We start from the raw sequence: 16,190 nt of genomic DNA on the forward strand, positions 1-16,190 counted from the left end.
CCTCTTGAAAGGAGGCTTCGGGCCTCTTGAAAGGAGGCTTCGGGCCTCTTGAAAGGAGGCTTCCGGGCCTCTTGAAAGGAGGCTTCCAGGGCCTCTTGAAGGAGGCTTCCGGGCCTCTTGAAAGAGGCTTCCGGGCCTCTTGAAAGGAGGGCTTCGGGCCTCTTGAAGGAGGCTTCAGGGCCTCTTGAAAGGAGGCTTGGGCCTCTTGAAAGGGGCTTCCGGGCCTCTTGAAGGAGGCTTCCGGGCCTCTTGAAAGGAGGCTTCCGGGCCTCTTGAAAGGAGGCTTCAGGGCCTCTTGAAAGGAGGCTTCAGGCCTCTTGAAAGGAGGGCTTCCGGGCCTCTTGAAAGGAGGCTTCCGGGCCTCTTGAAAGGAGGCTTCCGGGCCTCTTGAAAGGAGGGTTCAGGCCTCTTGAAAGGAGGCTTCTGGGCCTCTTGAAAGGAGGTTTCCGGGCCTCTTGAAGAGGCTTCTGGGCCTCTTGAAAGGAGGCTTCAGGCCTCTTGAAAGGAGGCTTCCAGGCCTCTTGAAAGGAGGCTTCAGGCCTCTTGAAAGGAGGCTTCCGGGCCTCTTGAAAGGAGGCTTCCAGGCCTCTTGAAAGAGGCTTCCGGGCCTCTTGAAAGGGAGGCTTCGGGCCTCTTGAAAGGAGGCTTCAGGCCTCTTGAAAGGAGGGCTTCCGGGCCTCTTGAAAGGAGCTTCCGGGCCTCTTGAAATGAGGCTTTCGAGCCTCTTGAAAGGAGGCTTTCTAGCCTCTTGAAAGGAGGCTTCAGGCCTCTTGAAAGGAGGCTTCAGGCCTCTTGAAAGGAGGCTTCCAGGCACACTCTTGAAGGAGGCTTCCAGGCCTCTTGAAAGGAGGCTTCCGGGCCTCTTGAAAGGAGGCTGGGCCTCTTGAAAGGGGCTTCGGGCCTCTTGAAAGGGAGGCTTCCGGGCCTCTTGAAAGGAGGCTTCCAGGGCCTCTAGAAAGGAGGCTTCCGGGCCTCTTGAAAGGAGGCTTCCGGGCCTCTTGAAGGAGGCTTCCGGGCCTCTAGAAAGGAGGCTTCCAAGCCTCTTGAATGGAGGCTTCCGGGCCTCTTGAAAGAAGGCTTCCGGGCCTCTTGAAAGGAGGGCTTCGGGCCTCTTGAAAGGAGGCTTCGGGCCTCTTGAAAGGGGAGGCTTCCGGGCCTCTTGAAAGGAGGCTTCCGGGCCTCTTTCAAGAGGCTTCCGGGCCTCTTGAAAGGAGGCTTCCGGGCCTCTTGAAAGGGCTTCCGGGCCTCTTGAAGGAGGCTTCAGGCCTCTTGAAGGAGGCTTCCGGGCCTCTTGAAAGGAGGGCTTCCGGGCCTCTTGAAAGGAGAGCTTCCGGGCCTCTTGAAAGGAGCTTCCGGGCCTCTTGAAAGGCTTCCGGGCCTCTTGAAAGGAGGCTTCCGGGCCTCTTGAAGAAAGGAGGCTTCCGGGCCTCTTGAAAGGAGGCTTCGGGCCTCTTGAAGGCTTCCGGGCCTCTTGAAAGGAGGCTTCCGGGCCTCTTGAAAGGAGGCTTCCGGGCCTCTTGAAAGGAGGCTTCCGGGCCTCTTGAAAGGAGGCTTCCGAGCTGCTTGGAAAGGGGTTCCGAGAATCATAGAAGGATGCTTCCAATCTTTTGCAAAGAAGAAAATGATCTTTTCGGGAAAATGGCTTCATGCTTTTTAAATGATTGCTCCCGGACCTTTAGACTCAAGGTTTTAGTTTAAAAGCATATTCAAAACATATTATTCAACATTCCGATCAGGTATTTTCTTTTGAACTATTGTCCACAGCCCTTAATACACTGAGGATTCAATAATCTTTGATTTACTGATGCACATCAAAATGTACAAGACAATATTTTATTATTAAAATAACTAAACTCTATCAATAAGTTTGGATTCGTATTGAAATACATCCGCCATTACGCATTTTTGTCCGAGGTAAATCCTAAGGTACCCCCAGGGGTACAGGTACCTTAGGTTGAGAACCGCTGCTTTAGTGGAATTTCTTCATTTTTCGTAAGACGAGTTTTTTTTTCAATTAACATTTATTTGGAAGGCTTATTTTCCGTAAAGCATTACGGAGCCTGCATCATGTTTTTGAATACAGTTTTTCATTATTCTTTTACAGTAATGTTAGTTTTAGGGAACCGGAAGACTCGCGGTTTGGTCGAGGTTAGGGAAGACAATTATACAATAGGAAAGGAAAATTTAAGGTGCTTAATTAATTACAATGCTGATGTTCACATAGTTGAAATCCTTGGCAATCCTTCACATCTGTAACGAGACAAACATTTTTTGTGTTTAGTTTAGTACTATTCTATTTACGATTCATCCCATCACGTTGTGATGTCGAGTCAAGTGCGAGATTATATCGTGTTGGAATTAAATAGAATAAAACCAAATTCGTCTTTTGACAGGTGATTGATGGCTAGTTTTATTTTCCAGTTAAGAGCATGCAGGAAAACTTGTCCGTTGTGCATTTTTTATTTATTTATTTATTTATTTATTTATTTATTTATTTAATTATTTATTTATTTATTTATTTATTTATTTATTTATTTATTTATTTATTTATTTATTTATTTATTGATTTTTCTACTTTCAACTGACATCTTAAGTCTAATTGAAACAAATATTACTGTTGCAAATAAATGTCTAAAATTAAATTCACATATAGCTACATTTACATTTCACGATAAACATTTCTTAATTTACATAATCTATCAGATAAGAATAATTCTCTACAATTGAAGAACACATTAGAAATATTCAATTAAGTCAGAGGTACGAGCTGGCCGCCATGTGGTACGAGAATGAATTTTGAATTCCCTGCATTTTATTCCTTCTGGCCATGTTACATTATTGAGAGCGTTTATTTGATATTTTTCCAAAGCAATTCTATCTTGAAAGAGACATATTCCAACGACGAAACATCTTTCCAAGATGGGAAAGAAGGCGCCTAATGGAAACATGTTCAGATACATGCAATCTATCTACGAAGCTAATGTGACATATTTCATCACATTTTGAAACATCCGGTGCAATATTCGATAGGAACAAATCAAATTTCATACAATCATTCGCCAATTCTTGAACACGGGTCGAAGACAAAGTATTGTACAGACTATTCACTGCGTGTGAACTCGTATATGGGGATCCAAAACCTCCTCTCTTCACTATTGTAACGATTTCTGCCATTGCTCCATTAATTCTGTTGATATCTTCCCTTATCTGCTCCAACTCATCATTGCGATCATTTTGTATAGAGGTCCAGTTTTTTAACCATAATCCGAATTTGGCATTCTCCAGAAGTTGTTTACAATCGTCGCACATCCACATAACATTTTTATGCAAACATGCAGCAGCTTTCTCATCAGGAACTCCAGCACATTCGATATGGAATTTGGCAAAATAATCACAAAAACCCCTGCACATAACAATTTTATCTCCACCGCAGATTGCTTTTTTGCATTTTCCGCAGACCGCATTCATCGTTTATTCAAAGTGATTAAGAAACCCTGTCCGGCAATAGAAGTTCCATATGATGACAAGCAAGTATCGACGATAATGTATGGTATTTCGTGAACAACAGCGTTATTCGTTCTATTGTATGGCTTGAAACTTGTATGCACGAACTAGATGTGATGATTCCATCGAAACCAGACAGCCCAAAAGTTCGTGTTTCTTTATCAAATGTAGGTACTTTTTCACAGTTCAACTTTTGCAGCACTGCACATCAAGTAAAACATGAGACACAGCAAATAACTTAATTTTTTATGCAGATTGTTAGACGGAATTAAATACAATTAGATACTATACGATTCAACGCAAACAACAAACAACAATGAGGACAAAAATATCAAATTTCTCCCATTTATTAATAAACAAACTGTAACTCGCTCATGCGTAATGAAACGAATATTTTAAAGAAATCTCATACTCACGCTCATACATAATTACATTATTTCTATTTTTTCCTATTTTTAGTCTATAGGTGTATAATACTTTGGGACTCTGGATCTTCTTTCGATCCATGTGTGTTCTCTTCCTCGAACAAGACTGGTGGTTAGCTTAAAAACAGGGGCTGAAGCAGAGAGGGACAGACAATACATTCATCTAAAGAAGGGATTATATCTCCCCTTGCCTTAAGCCGAGCAAATGAAAGAAGAAGTCATATATTCCTGTGCCTTAAACTGGGGAATTGCCTGAATTGAGTATCACACTCTCTTTGTATTTTGCACTTTCTGCAGTGGATTCAGTTCTCTTCTGCCCTTGCCACTGTACCGCTCTCTGTTGGAACGGGTACGAGCCACTAGCATTCGACTCCTAGCAACATTTTTCTCATCCGTCACTCGCTGGCACTCCTCATCGAACCAACCATTTCGTTGGCATCGCTGTTCAGTGCCTAACACTTCCAGTGCTGTTGTAGTCACAGCTTCGTGGATATTTTCCCACAATCTGTTGACGTCGCCAGATCCGGCGGCATTTTCTATCCGCTCGACCAGCTTCTGGTAGTACTGTTCAGCAACTCCTTCAACTGACAAGCTTTGGATATTGAAACGCATCGTTCTGTTGTTTCGTGAATTCGTGACGCTGGAAAGCACCCGATTTTTTGCAACTACAAGATAGTGATCCAAGTTGATGTTCGGACCTCTAAAGGACCTTACATCTATAACATCCGAGAAATGTCGTCTGTCGACCACCGCATTGGTCTATCTGTGAGCAAATGTCTCCACTCGGATGTTGCCAGGTGTGTTTGCGGATATTCTTACGTGCGAAGTAGGTACTGCTTATTGCCATCCCTCTAGCAGCAGAAAAGGTTACAAGTCGCAAACCATTATCGTTGGTAGCGGAATGAAGGCTTTCCGTACCAATGACAGGGCGGAAGAAACTTTATCTTCCGATCTGCGCATTTGCATCCCCGAAGGCAATCTTTACATCGTGTGTTGGGCACTCTCCACAGACCTTGTCAAGGCTATCATAGAACTCATCCTTCACGTCATCAGGCTTATCGTTCGATAGGGCATAGAAGCTGATCAGACTATAGTTGAAGAATTTGCCGTTCATTCGCAACACACAAATGCGGTCGCTTATCGGTTTCCACCGGATAACACGCTTCATCTACTTCCCGATCCCCACGAAGCCAACTCCTCGTTCTGCTCTGTCACCGCCGCTATAGTAGATGTGGTACTTGAATGAAGTATTCGCTATGGGATCCACTGACCGGAATTCGCGTTCTCCAGTTCTGGGCCACTATATTTCCTGGATTGCTGCCACACTCACGCCGACCTTCTGCAGCTCACGAGCCAGGAGCCCAACACGTGCGGGTTCATTCAAAGTTCTCACGTTCCAAGATCCGACTTTCCAATCCTTGTCCTTTATTCGTTGACGGGTCTGCTGCCGTTGAATCAATCCGTTTGCTCTACTTTTGTCTTTCTTGGTAACTGTAAAATCTTCGGTAGGCTACCTTTCCAGGGTTGCGCTATCTACATCGCGTTGAAGGGGCTGCCTTATCGATGCCGTCACGATGCCACATGGTGTGCACAGTTTAGTTTAGAGTCCCTCGCTGGAACTCGGACGATGATCAGCCGCTCCTAACATGGGGAACAGACGCTCGATCAGATTTTCACTTCCGGAGAGGAGCAAATATCCCCTGTCAGCATACGACCATAGTTCCCACCGGGGTTGGTTACCCGATCTTCCCTAAAGTTGCTCTTATTGATTACACATTCCAGAAGCTGAATTTCAAAATATGTTGTATGGTGGACTTCTAGTGCGAAGGTTTTTCTACAACTCTGCCTAATGGTTCGTTGTTTGAATTCCACTAGTGACGGAGTTATAGCTATAGTTTCAGTAACTTAGACTAAATGATATCAAAATTCCAATCATTTAGTTTGAGTTACTGCAACTAGCGCTCTAACTCCGTTATTAGTTGAATTTTATTAATGAACCATTAGGCAAAGTTGTAGAAAAACCTTCGCACTAGAAGTCCACCATACAACATATTTTGAAATTCAGCTTCTGGAATATGTAATCAAATTACTGAATGATCGTTAACATCCTTGACGCGAAGTACCAATGGTACGCTTTAACCAGCATTTGCCGTGCCATTCAATGACTGAAAGGTTTATTCCATGTTTGGACTTGAGGGCCTCAATGTGCGCCGCAATTGTTAAATACATAACACTGTGAATCTCCGGGCCTTCTATGAAAAGTTCGGTTTAGAAGCGAACAGGCGTACAGGTGTACGAGAAAGACAATAAAATAACCAATAATCCATCAATTTATAAATACATATATGAAACATAGGTATGTCCAGTAGTCCAGCAGTTCAAGCTTTATGAAACGTATATATTTTAACCGATGATGGTGCTTTGCAAATCCAGTTAGTATAAAAGCGACAGATTCTCGTGACGGCCAGAAGAAGTCTATTAAAATGAACTCATACTCTTCAGGCCTTCTGCGAACTACATTTACCTACTTAATTGCCTATTCTCCATACCGATGATGTCGTTGCAATGCAGCTCAGGATCACACAGTCTTCAATAACAAGTGTTAATATGACAACATAAAACAACAAAACAGTTAAGAGCATTTTGCAGAGAATGAGCAACCACAGGTCATGCTGTTTTTTTTTTTCTATTGATAGACCTTTTTGAAATTCAAAACGTTGAATACAGCATGGGTTCTATTCTTGGAATATAACAATACAGAAAGGTGAAACAAATCCTAGCTGAAAAGATAGCACTTTTTGTTCATAGAAAGAATACATGATTTTATTGCATTTCCTTTTTGTTCATATTAAATTTCCTATGTTTTCGCTGTCCATTGATTTTTGGAGGATATTTTTCAAATTTTCAGAGGACATATGTATTTATTTTGAGAAATATTTCGCAATTCTTTCTTTGTAAGTTATTCATTGTTAAACAATTTGAATTTTTACTTTGATAAACTTGTATTTCCTACAGTTATTGGATTGCAATTGATATTTTTTGAAATCTTAGTGTTTTTCCACATTTTTATGGAAACTGATTTCATTTTCTTACTTTCCATGCACATTGAAAAATAGGGTTACTGCTTCTGGACTTCCTCTCATCATACCTCCGATATTCATCAATTCATCCCACGAAAGAAAAGCAAGGAAAAAAATTGATTTGTTTCTAATTTTTTTTGATTTTTTCAACAGTTGGTGGTGTATTCTTTTGTTTCGCGATGAGATGAATGTGTGGCCCTTAATGGCTGGAACGAAATCATATGACCACGACTCTCCGTTGATGCGTGTTCACGCCCCCGAGATCTGACTGAGAGAGGCCGAGTCTAAAGATATCGCAAATTAATGGATTAATTCGATTAATCGATCAATAGTTGAGATAATCGATTAATTTTGAATCGATTACTACCCAACGATTAATCGATTCATTAATCGAGAAATAAAAACGCAAAAAAAATCTTCGAGCAGAGGATGCAATGCTTGTTTTCTCCTGGGTTGCATCTGTTGCATTTGAGAAACCGTTTAACCCCTTTGAAAAACTCCACACCAAAATAAACTTTTCTCAACATTATGGTTTGAACACTAGAACAATAATATAAAACATTGGTTCTCAAACTGTGGGTTGCGACCTTCAGGGAGCCATGGGCTGATCAATAATGGGTCGCAAAAGACAAATCGCGATTCATACTTTCGTCCCTATTCTGCCCAACAAATCTATACAAGCTTTTAGATTAGGATCTAAGTAATGAACGGATGATTAGAAAAAACAACACATTTTACGCAGTCAATGGTCTTCTTTTGTTATGCCAGATTTTAGCAAATACAATGAAGTTAAATATATTCAAAATCCAATTCAAATAAAATTAAAAATGGATGATATTCTGGCAAATACAATTATGTGGTTTATTATGATTTCTCAATTTTAAGGCGAACTTATTTTTATTCCAATTTCTAAAAATCAATAAATTTGGTACCTGGTGGGTCGCATGCAATATGAGATTCTGCCAGGTGGGTCACAATCCAAAAAGTTTGGGAACTTCTGATTGGAAATCAATAACTTTATAGTTCATGCAGATTATGATATATCAAACAACTGGTAAGTTGCATGTACTCAAGCAAGGCCAATTGTTTGCATGTTAAGCTAAACTGGTTTTCAGTGTTATGTTATTGAAGTCTCGAGAAAGATTAGAGATTGTACACTGATAAAAATTCTGTAGTACATAAATGCGACAATCGAAACCTGTTTTGCATTACTATGCCATAGAATAGTAATAGAAACATCCAAACGTTATGGGTGTTACCATGATCTAGTCAATATAACTATGTGTATAAGCTGTCAAACTGTTACAATAATCAACAGTTAAATTTACCGTGTAACCTATAGTCAACATTACTATGCGTATCTATATACATAAAAATGAATTTCTGTCTGTCTGAACCTTATAGACTTGGAAACTACTGAACAGCGTGAAAATTGGCATGCAGAGGTTTTTGGGGCCGGTGAAGGTTCTTAAGATGATGCGTGACTCCTCCCCGCTTTATGAAGGGGGGCTCCCATACAAATGGAACAGTATTTTCTTCAAAACTCGAGAACTAATCAAGCGAATGGAACCAAATCTGGCATGTGGAGGTTTCGGAACGGAAGATGTGTTTCTGTGGTAGTTAGGAACCCCCTCCCATTCAGATGAGGAGGCTTCCACACAAATGAAACAGAAATTTCTGCATAACTCGAGAACTAATCAGGGAATAAATCAATTTTAGGCGAAACGAAGTTTGTCAGGTCTGCTAGTAGTTGAATAAAAGTCAACCATCGTTCGTCATATTTTCTTCATGTCTGATTCTGTGTGGATCGATCTCTTGATAAGGAATTTATTAATCAATTTTTCATTTGAAATCAATTTGTTTCATTTAATACATGTGGTAAGTAGTTTACTTGTACATGTTAAGCATTGAGTAACGAAACTGCATATTTTCCTTGATATTTTCAGGAAACTAAATCGCAGCTCCGGTTCCCGAAGTATTTGCTTCATCAGAAAGGCATTTGTATTCGTTTCGCTAATTAAAAACTACATCGTGGTGCTACTGGTGTGCAATGTAGCTGACAAAGTGATAAATTTATTGTCCACCTTTGGTGACGGATATTTGGTTTTAAAAATCATAGGGAAAAGATCAAATCGGAAATCTACGGACTTGGAAGCTCCAAATCATCAATCTCGCAATGACCGAGAGGCAAGCTGAGAACTCAATTTCGAACTCTAAACATACATTCACCGACATTAGTTTATGTGATAAGATCTACGTATAGCATTAATGTGTTATGTTTTATGTTTTATAAAGTCTGAATAATAAAAAAAATTAGTACATTTCATCACTTTAATGAAAACAAAATCACTACCACCTATAGTATGACAAGAAACAGTAGTATTATAACGCGCATGGTAAATTTAACTTTGAAAATAGTAAAATCTGCTGTAGCGCACCACAACACACGGCATAGTAGAATCGACAACAAACGTAGTGGTTTCAAAAGTGTATTGCGTCCTACCGAAATCGAGTGGTAAAATGTGTTTAATTTTACCCTTGATATGGTTTGTGTTACCATGATCTTTCTTTCAGTGTAGCAACAATCTGAATATTTGATTCCGTACATTTAATCCAATCCAATCTAGTCTCCTGTATCCCATGATCGCATATTTGTAACACTCTCTTTGTAAAAAGCCTGTGCATCGTTCAGATAGAAAACAATTTCCCGTTGGTCTTCCATACGCATCTTGTAGTTTTTAAAACAGCAAAGCATTTTCCAGCCACCTTTCAACGCCTTATGGTTTTCATAACCACAAAGCCTTGTCCACCGGTCTTCCGCGCTTCCAGACGCGTCTTGTGATTTTGCAAACCACAAACCATTTTTCGACGGTCTTCTAGATGCGCCATGTGCATTCTCAAACCAAAATATATCATGTCTCACAATTTAACCACTTGATCTCAACTCGCCTTATGAAATCAGCGATCCAAAAATTAGCCTTTCAGGATCGCCAAAATGTGTGGTCCTTAATGGCCAAACGAAATTATATGACCGCTACTCTCCGTTGATGCGTGTGCACGCCACCGAGATCTGACTGGAAGAGGAAGAGTCATGGCTTGCTGCTCGCCGATTGAGGTGTGAATCCATGAACACACGCTAAAGGAATTTCACCCATTTTATTCAAACTCCACAACGAATATATGTTCAGTGAGATGGAAAACGGAACAGTTTCCCTAGGTGTAAACAATTTCACTTGTATAGAGGGGGACTCAAACACTCGGAAAAGCCCTTTACTTGAATTATTTTAAAATTTGTGATTCTCATAGACGTATGGTTAGTGGCATCAGTCCTCGTGTTCAATTCTTCTTCTTCAATTGATCTACATTCTAACTGGAACTTGGCCTGATTTTCAACTTAGTATTTTATATATAACCATTTCCTAGTTTTTAATTGAAAGCATGCCCGCGATTGCATGAGTATGTATCTTGTGTGGCAGCGAGGACAATGATAACAAGGGTGTCGAGAAAGTTTCTAAGCCGAAAACATCCTAGACCGGAAGTGATTGCAAATAGATTTACTCTTTTTTGAAGAGACGATTACGTATTCTTATTATGAAGGGATGGCCAGACAGTCGAACTTCATCTCGCCCAAAACTAATTAGTTAGCACTAACATTTTTTTTGTTTCTACAATTATTTTAACGTTGGTTCCATTTAATCCTTCAAAATTATTGTTATCGAGAGAAACTGTGAAGTGTTCTGAAGTGGCAAATGTATTCGCAGAGCAAGCGTCAATGCTTCTTTTTCTTTTCCACATGCCAAATTTTGTTTCAATTTCCTGATTAGTTCTCGAGTTATGCCGAAATTTATGCTTCATATGTATGGGTTTCCAGAATCCCAGAATTGTCCTTCAAGCGTTCTCGCTCAAAAATTTCTATCATAATCCTTGCAGTCAAGATTCCACTCCGGTATCTCCTTCGAAATCCAATTTATTTTTCCTTATTATCAATGAATTCTCCTCTAACAAGCTCCATTATCTCAATATTTTATGCGATTCTTTTTTAGTATTTTTGGAACCATTAATGTCATGGTTAATGGATTCTCAGATTTTTTTTCCATAATTTTAAATTATTAAACATTTTAAATTCCAGTATTGACTTCTCCAAAGCCAGAATCACAAATGCTAATGTCACTGTGTATGATGTGTTAAATAAAAGTGGGTGGTAATCCAGTTGCAGCAAAACTATCACAAACACTTTGAGAGGAATACGCGGAAAAACGCACACTTCTATGCATTTGGAGAAGTCAATATCTTATTTTTATTCAACATTTAAATCTTGTTTCAATTGAAAAATGGCGAAAATTTTGTACATTTCGTTCAGTATGAAAAAGGCTGCCTATAAATGTTTCGTCAAGGACGCTTGAAGTTTAGAACATTATTTAGTGAATTATTTAAGTATTTACCATGTAATGAATTAACGAGGATGCCACTTATTCAAGCGTCAACCTCACATTCTGCCACAGAATTTATAAGTAAACTATTTGATTTGCTCTATAAAGCGACTGCAAGAGAGACAAGTTATAAATGATTATTTAATTTATTGCAAATGACAGATGGTCGGGGTTTAGCCAAATCGCATCAAGCGTCAATGAAAAATTAGCAAATTTCCTGCAAACATTTTCGTGTAACAGATCCAATTGGTCACAAATTGTACCGAATATCTTTTGAGGATATGCAACAACAAAATGTACTATTGCAATGATTTTAATTACTTTCGGTTTTCATTCTACGAACAAAATATCACAAGTCAGTCAAAAAGGCGCTTGGTGCGGTTTCTCTGAACCCCGACCAGATAAGACTGGTAAGGTCGTGACCGTCATAAAGTAGCGATCGAAACGCCGTTTTTCTTTATCAGACAACCAAGTGCAGATATCAATTTCACATGAAAATTACTCATGGAAGGAAGTTGTGATTTGATAAAAAATTAAAATTCGTTAATAATTTCAAAAATAATTCCAAAGAACAATGACGCAGGTAAATCAATTTATTTCCTTTTATTCGCCGAGTTGGCAGTGGCAATAAACACAATAATAAAGCAAATATTGCGTATCATCAACATGCCCTGTTACGGAATAAATATTGGTGAGATTTTTGTAGCATACTTTTCACTATAGACAATGAGGGGATCAGATATATAAACATCGCGTGACATTTTTCATTGAAATAGAGAAATTTCAGTACTGGCCAGATTATGACCGCACCACCCACACGCCGATGACCAGTGCCAGTATACATTCACCACCTACAGAATGTATGAATGAACAGAACCAATATGAATGAGTTGTACATGCATCACTTCCAGTTGAATCGCTTGATTCCTAATCTTGCTGGACAATGTTAGACAATAGACCACTTTGCACAACCTGTCGCCACTCGCCAGCCAGGCAGCGATCATTGACCGAATGGCAGATACGCGGTACAATAAACCATGTACGAATGAATTACCCGGTCAGCAATCGTGCTTCGAGATGAAAAACAACCTACAGCCGCGCGTCTTTTCGTCTCGATCCACGAGAAATATGAATGAGGAACCTGAAATCTCGCTAAAGCAATATGCAAAATCATGAGCAAAAATTTGTTTTGCAACCGCACTGGAATGGATTAACGACAAGGTGAAGCGTGCGATTCTGCGATGGTCATTGATATAGAGTAAACGCCATGGTCTTGAACTGGAATGAAGACAATGTGACAATTTTTGAATGGATTTATGATCGGTAGTATCGTAAAACCTGTTGCTGCGTGATGAAGTGCATTTTTCTGTGATTTTTTTATGCAGACCAGAAGGTGGTTCTGGTTATGAGTTATGATATGAAATATGTCTTATGGCGAAATTTGGATTGTGATGAATTACCCAATGCACGATGTGAAAATGCTCCTTCAGACTAATTAGCGATTTATAAGTCCAAAAAACTCTCCCTGAAAAAATAAGAATTGCAAAATTGCCGATGTCAAATAATAAATATAAAATTACCAAATCAATTTTCCAAACACATAAAAGAATTTCCAAAAAGTAAGAAAGCATTAGCAATTTTAATCGAAAAAGATGCAATTTTGAAGAGCAATTATTTTGAAAAATTGAAATGTCAATTGAGAGAGCATAAAAAATCCAATAATAAATCTTAACTACCCCTTAAATTACCATAGTGGGGCTTTTAATTTGGAAATCATGTATCTCTGATGGTTTAAGAGGTTTTTGCTTTTCTATAAAAACCAGGAGAATAGTTATACTTTTCTGTATAAACATGTGACCCTCCCCTGCGCTCCTTCCACCATTTTTATAGTAGAGAAAACTAGGTGACCCAAAAGCGTAGTTTTAGGCTGTGATACGTTCATCAGATCGCATGAACATTCTATTCAGAATGATTCGATGGTATGATAATTGTGCAAATAATGTAACAAGAACTATCTTAAAGGCTCCAATACATCTGGAAGATTGTGGTGAAGTTGCTCTAAATAAATGGAAACTTTATGTGCATGAAGCATGAACCTACAGTAATCCAACATGTCCATAGAAGTCCCTAGAATCCTTGCGAATGCTCCACCATTCAAATTAGTCCAACGCAGATGTTCTCGGTTCTTCAAATTGTTTGGAAGTTTTACATTTTACACAATTCTAAGAAAACAGAAAATAGCTGACTTTGAATGTATCGACAACAACTTATTTGAATGATAAAGCATTCGCAAGGATTCTAGGGCCTCTCATAAACATGTTGGATTGTTATCGTTTACCATGGTTATGGTTAAACAATTGGTTTTGCTTTGGATGCAATTTGATTATGCACACGTCATTTGAAGTTTGTACGGAGATTACCGTGAAAATAGTCCCTTATATGAGAGACCATTTCGTGAGGCGTGCCTATAAGCTATTTAAAACTAATCAACACGTTGACTATGTAGAAAACTTCCTAGGCTGGGAAGCGGTTTGTCGTTTGGAAGCAAAGTTATAAAAAAAAAAGAAGATAATTATTGATATTGATGTTATTCTTTTACGGGCTGCAAAATGGTCGGATGACATCAAGGAAGGAGGGCTCAACAGAGCTCTGGTCCCCGCAAGTTCCTATCTCACGCTTCCACGGGTCGTCCGATGTCAAAAACTGCCAGCTAAGGGTTGTGTACTTAGCTGGGAGTGCAGCCTGGGCAACGTTGTCCTTCTGACATCAGCTAGAGTGAGAAGGTACGCCTCGAGCGTGCGGCTCAAGCAGCGTCTGCCTGGTACCCAGCGGCTGATTAACGAAATGCTGTATCGCGTCAGCTATACCTAAGGTGGCAGCCCTACCAGCGCGATGTAGGTAACGCGACCCCGGTAAGGTAGCTCACTAAAGTCTCTCAAATACCACGAAAAAAGGAGATAGAAGAAAAAGAGAACGTTATTTTTGGCAACCAACCCGGCAACGAAATAATGATTATGATTGGAAACTCGGTACCTGGAATGTCAGGACCCTAAATGAACCTGGACGAGTGAGCCTTCTAGCTCGCGAACTGCAGAAGGTTGGAGTGAACGTGGCCGCTATTCAAGAAGTACGATAGCCCAGATCCCGAGAACGTGAATTCCGAGCCGTGGACCCTACGACCAACACTGCATTCAAATATAACATCTATCACAGCGACGGCGGAGTTGGTTTCGTAGTGATGGGCAAGCAAATGAAGCGAGTGATGCGGTGGAAACCCATTTGAGAACGAATCTGTGCGTTTAGGATACGGCGCAAATTCTTCAATTACAGCCTAATCAACGTTTACGCACCGACAAACGATAAATCCGACGACGTGAAGGACACGTTTTATGAATGTCTTGATAAAGCCTATGGAGAGTGCCCAAAGCATGACGTTAAAATTGTTATCGGAGACGCTAACGCTCAGGTCGGTAGAGAGGACTTTTCCCGTCCTATAATCGGTAGGGAAAGCCTTTACTCCGCTACCAATGACAACGGCCTACGGCTAGTAAATTTCGCTGCTGCCAGAGGGATGGCCATCAGTAGCACCTACTTTGCACGAAAGAACATCCGAAAGCACACTTGGAGACACCCAAATGGTGAAACTTGCAACCAGATAGACCATGTTCTGGTGGATGGGCGCCATTTCTCGGATGTTATCGATGTGCGGACATTCAGAGGTCCGAACATTGACTCTGATCACTACCTCGTTGTCAGTAAAATTCGATCACGGTTGTCAACTGTATCGAATGAAAGATCACAGCGAACGATGCGTTACAATATCCAGCGATTGTCGGCGGAAGGAGTATCGGCTGAGTACCGCCAGAAGCTCGACGAACAGATAAGTGCAATCAACGTTAGCGACAACATCAACGATCTATGGGAGTCGATCCATGGAGCGGTGAGCACAACAGCACGAGAAGTGGTAGGCACTGCACGGAGGCGACCCAGGACGGGTTGGTTCGACGTGGAGTGTCAGAGAGTGATAGACGAGAAGAACGTTGCCAGAAGCCGGATGTTGGTGTCGGCTACCCGATCGAATAGAGATCGGTACAAGGAAGCAAGAGCAGCCGAAAAACGAACCCACCGCAGGAAGAAAAAAGAGTACGAAGAACAAGTTATTAGTGAGGCGCAGGAAAAAATGGAGCAGAACGATATGATGAGGCTTTATGAGTCTGTTAATGGAGAAAGACAGCGCCATCTCCCGTCATGTGCAACGACCAACAAAGGAATTTGCTGACAGATAAAACTGAAGTGGCTGCCAGGTGAGGCTACACTAGATGAGGTTAAAAAAGCTATTAAAGAGCTGAAAAACAATAAGGCTAAGGAGGACCAGCTACCGGCTGAACTTCTCAAACACGCCAGTGAGCAGCTTTATAAGGTTCTGCACCTTATTATTTCGAAAATATGGGAAGACGAGGAAATGTCTGCTAGCTGGTTGGACGGCCTCCTTTGCCCTCTATTTAAGAAAGGGCACAGACTGGAGTGCGCCAATTATCGAGGAATAACCCTCCTTAATTCGACGTACAAAATTATGTCCCGTATTCTGTTCAACGGATTGAGACCGCTTGAAGAGTCCTTCGTCGGTGAATACCAAGCAGGTTTTTGTGAGGGCCGCTCAACGACGGATCAAATGTTTACCCTGAAACAAGTCCTTGATACATTCCGGGAGTACAACTTGCAGACACATCATCTGTTTATTGATTTCAAGG

The 16,190-nt window shown here is 40.7% G+C and overlaps 1 long non-coding RNA gene across 1 annotated transcript in view; it reads right to left on the reverse strand.

Annotated features, from left to right (window-relative positions):
- Positions 1 to 2,002: 2,002 nt before the first annotated feature.
- LOC134209986 (uncharacterized) overlaps positions 2,003 to 16,190 on the reverse strand; it is a 68,682-nt gene continuing 54,494 nt past the window's right edge. The window contains exon 2 of the long non-coding RNA XR_009978792.1: positions 2,003 to 2,250. This is a non-coding gene — a long non-coding RNA (uncharacterized LOC134209986). The remainder of the gene's footprint in view (positions 2,251 to 16,190) is intronic.

The sequence above is a fragment of the Armigeres subalbatus genome, chromosome 2 (genome assembly GCF_024139115.2).
Source record: "Armigeres subalbatus isolate Guangzhou_Male chromosome 2, GZ_Asu_2, whole genome shotgun sequence".
Taxonomy (NCBI): domain Eukaryota; kingdom Metazoa; phylum Arthropoda; class Insecta; order Diptera; family Culicidae; genus Armigeres; species Armigeres subalbatus.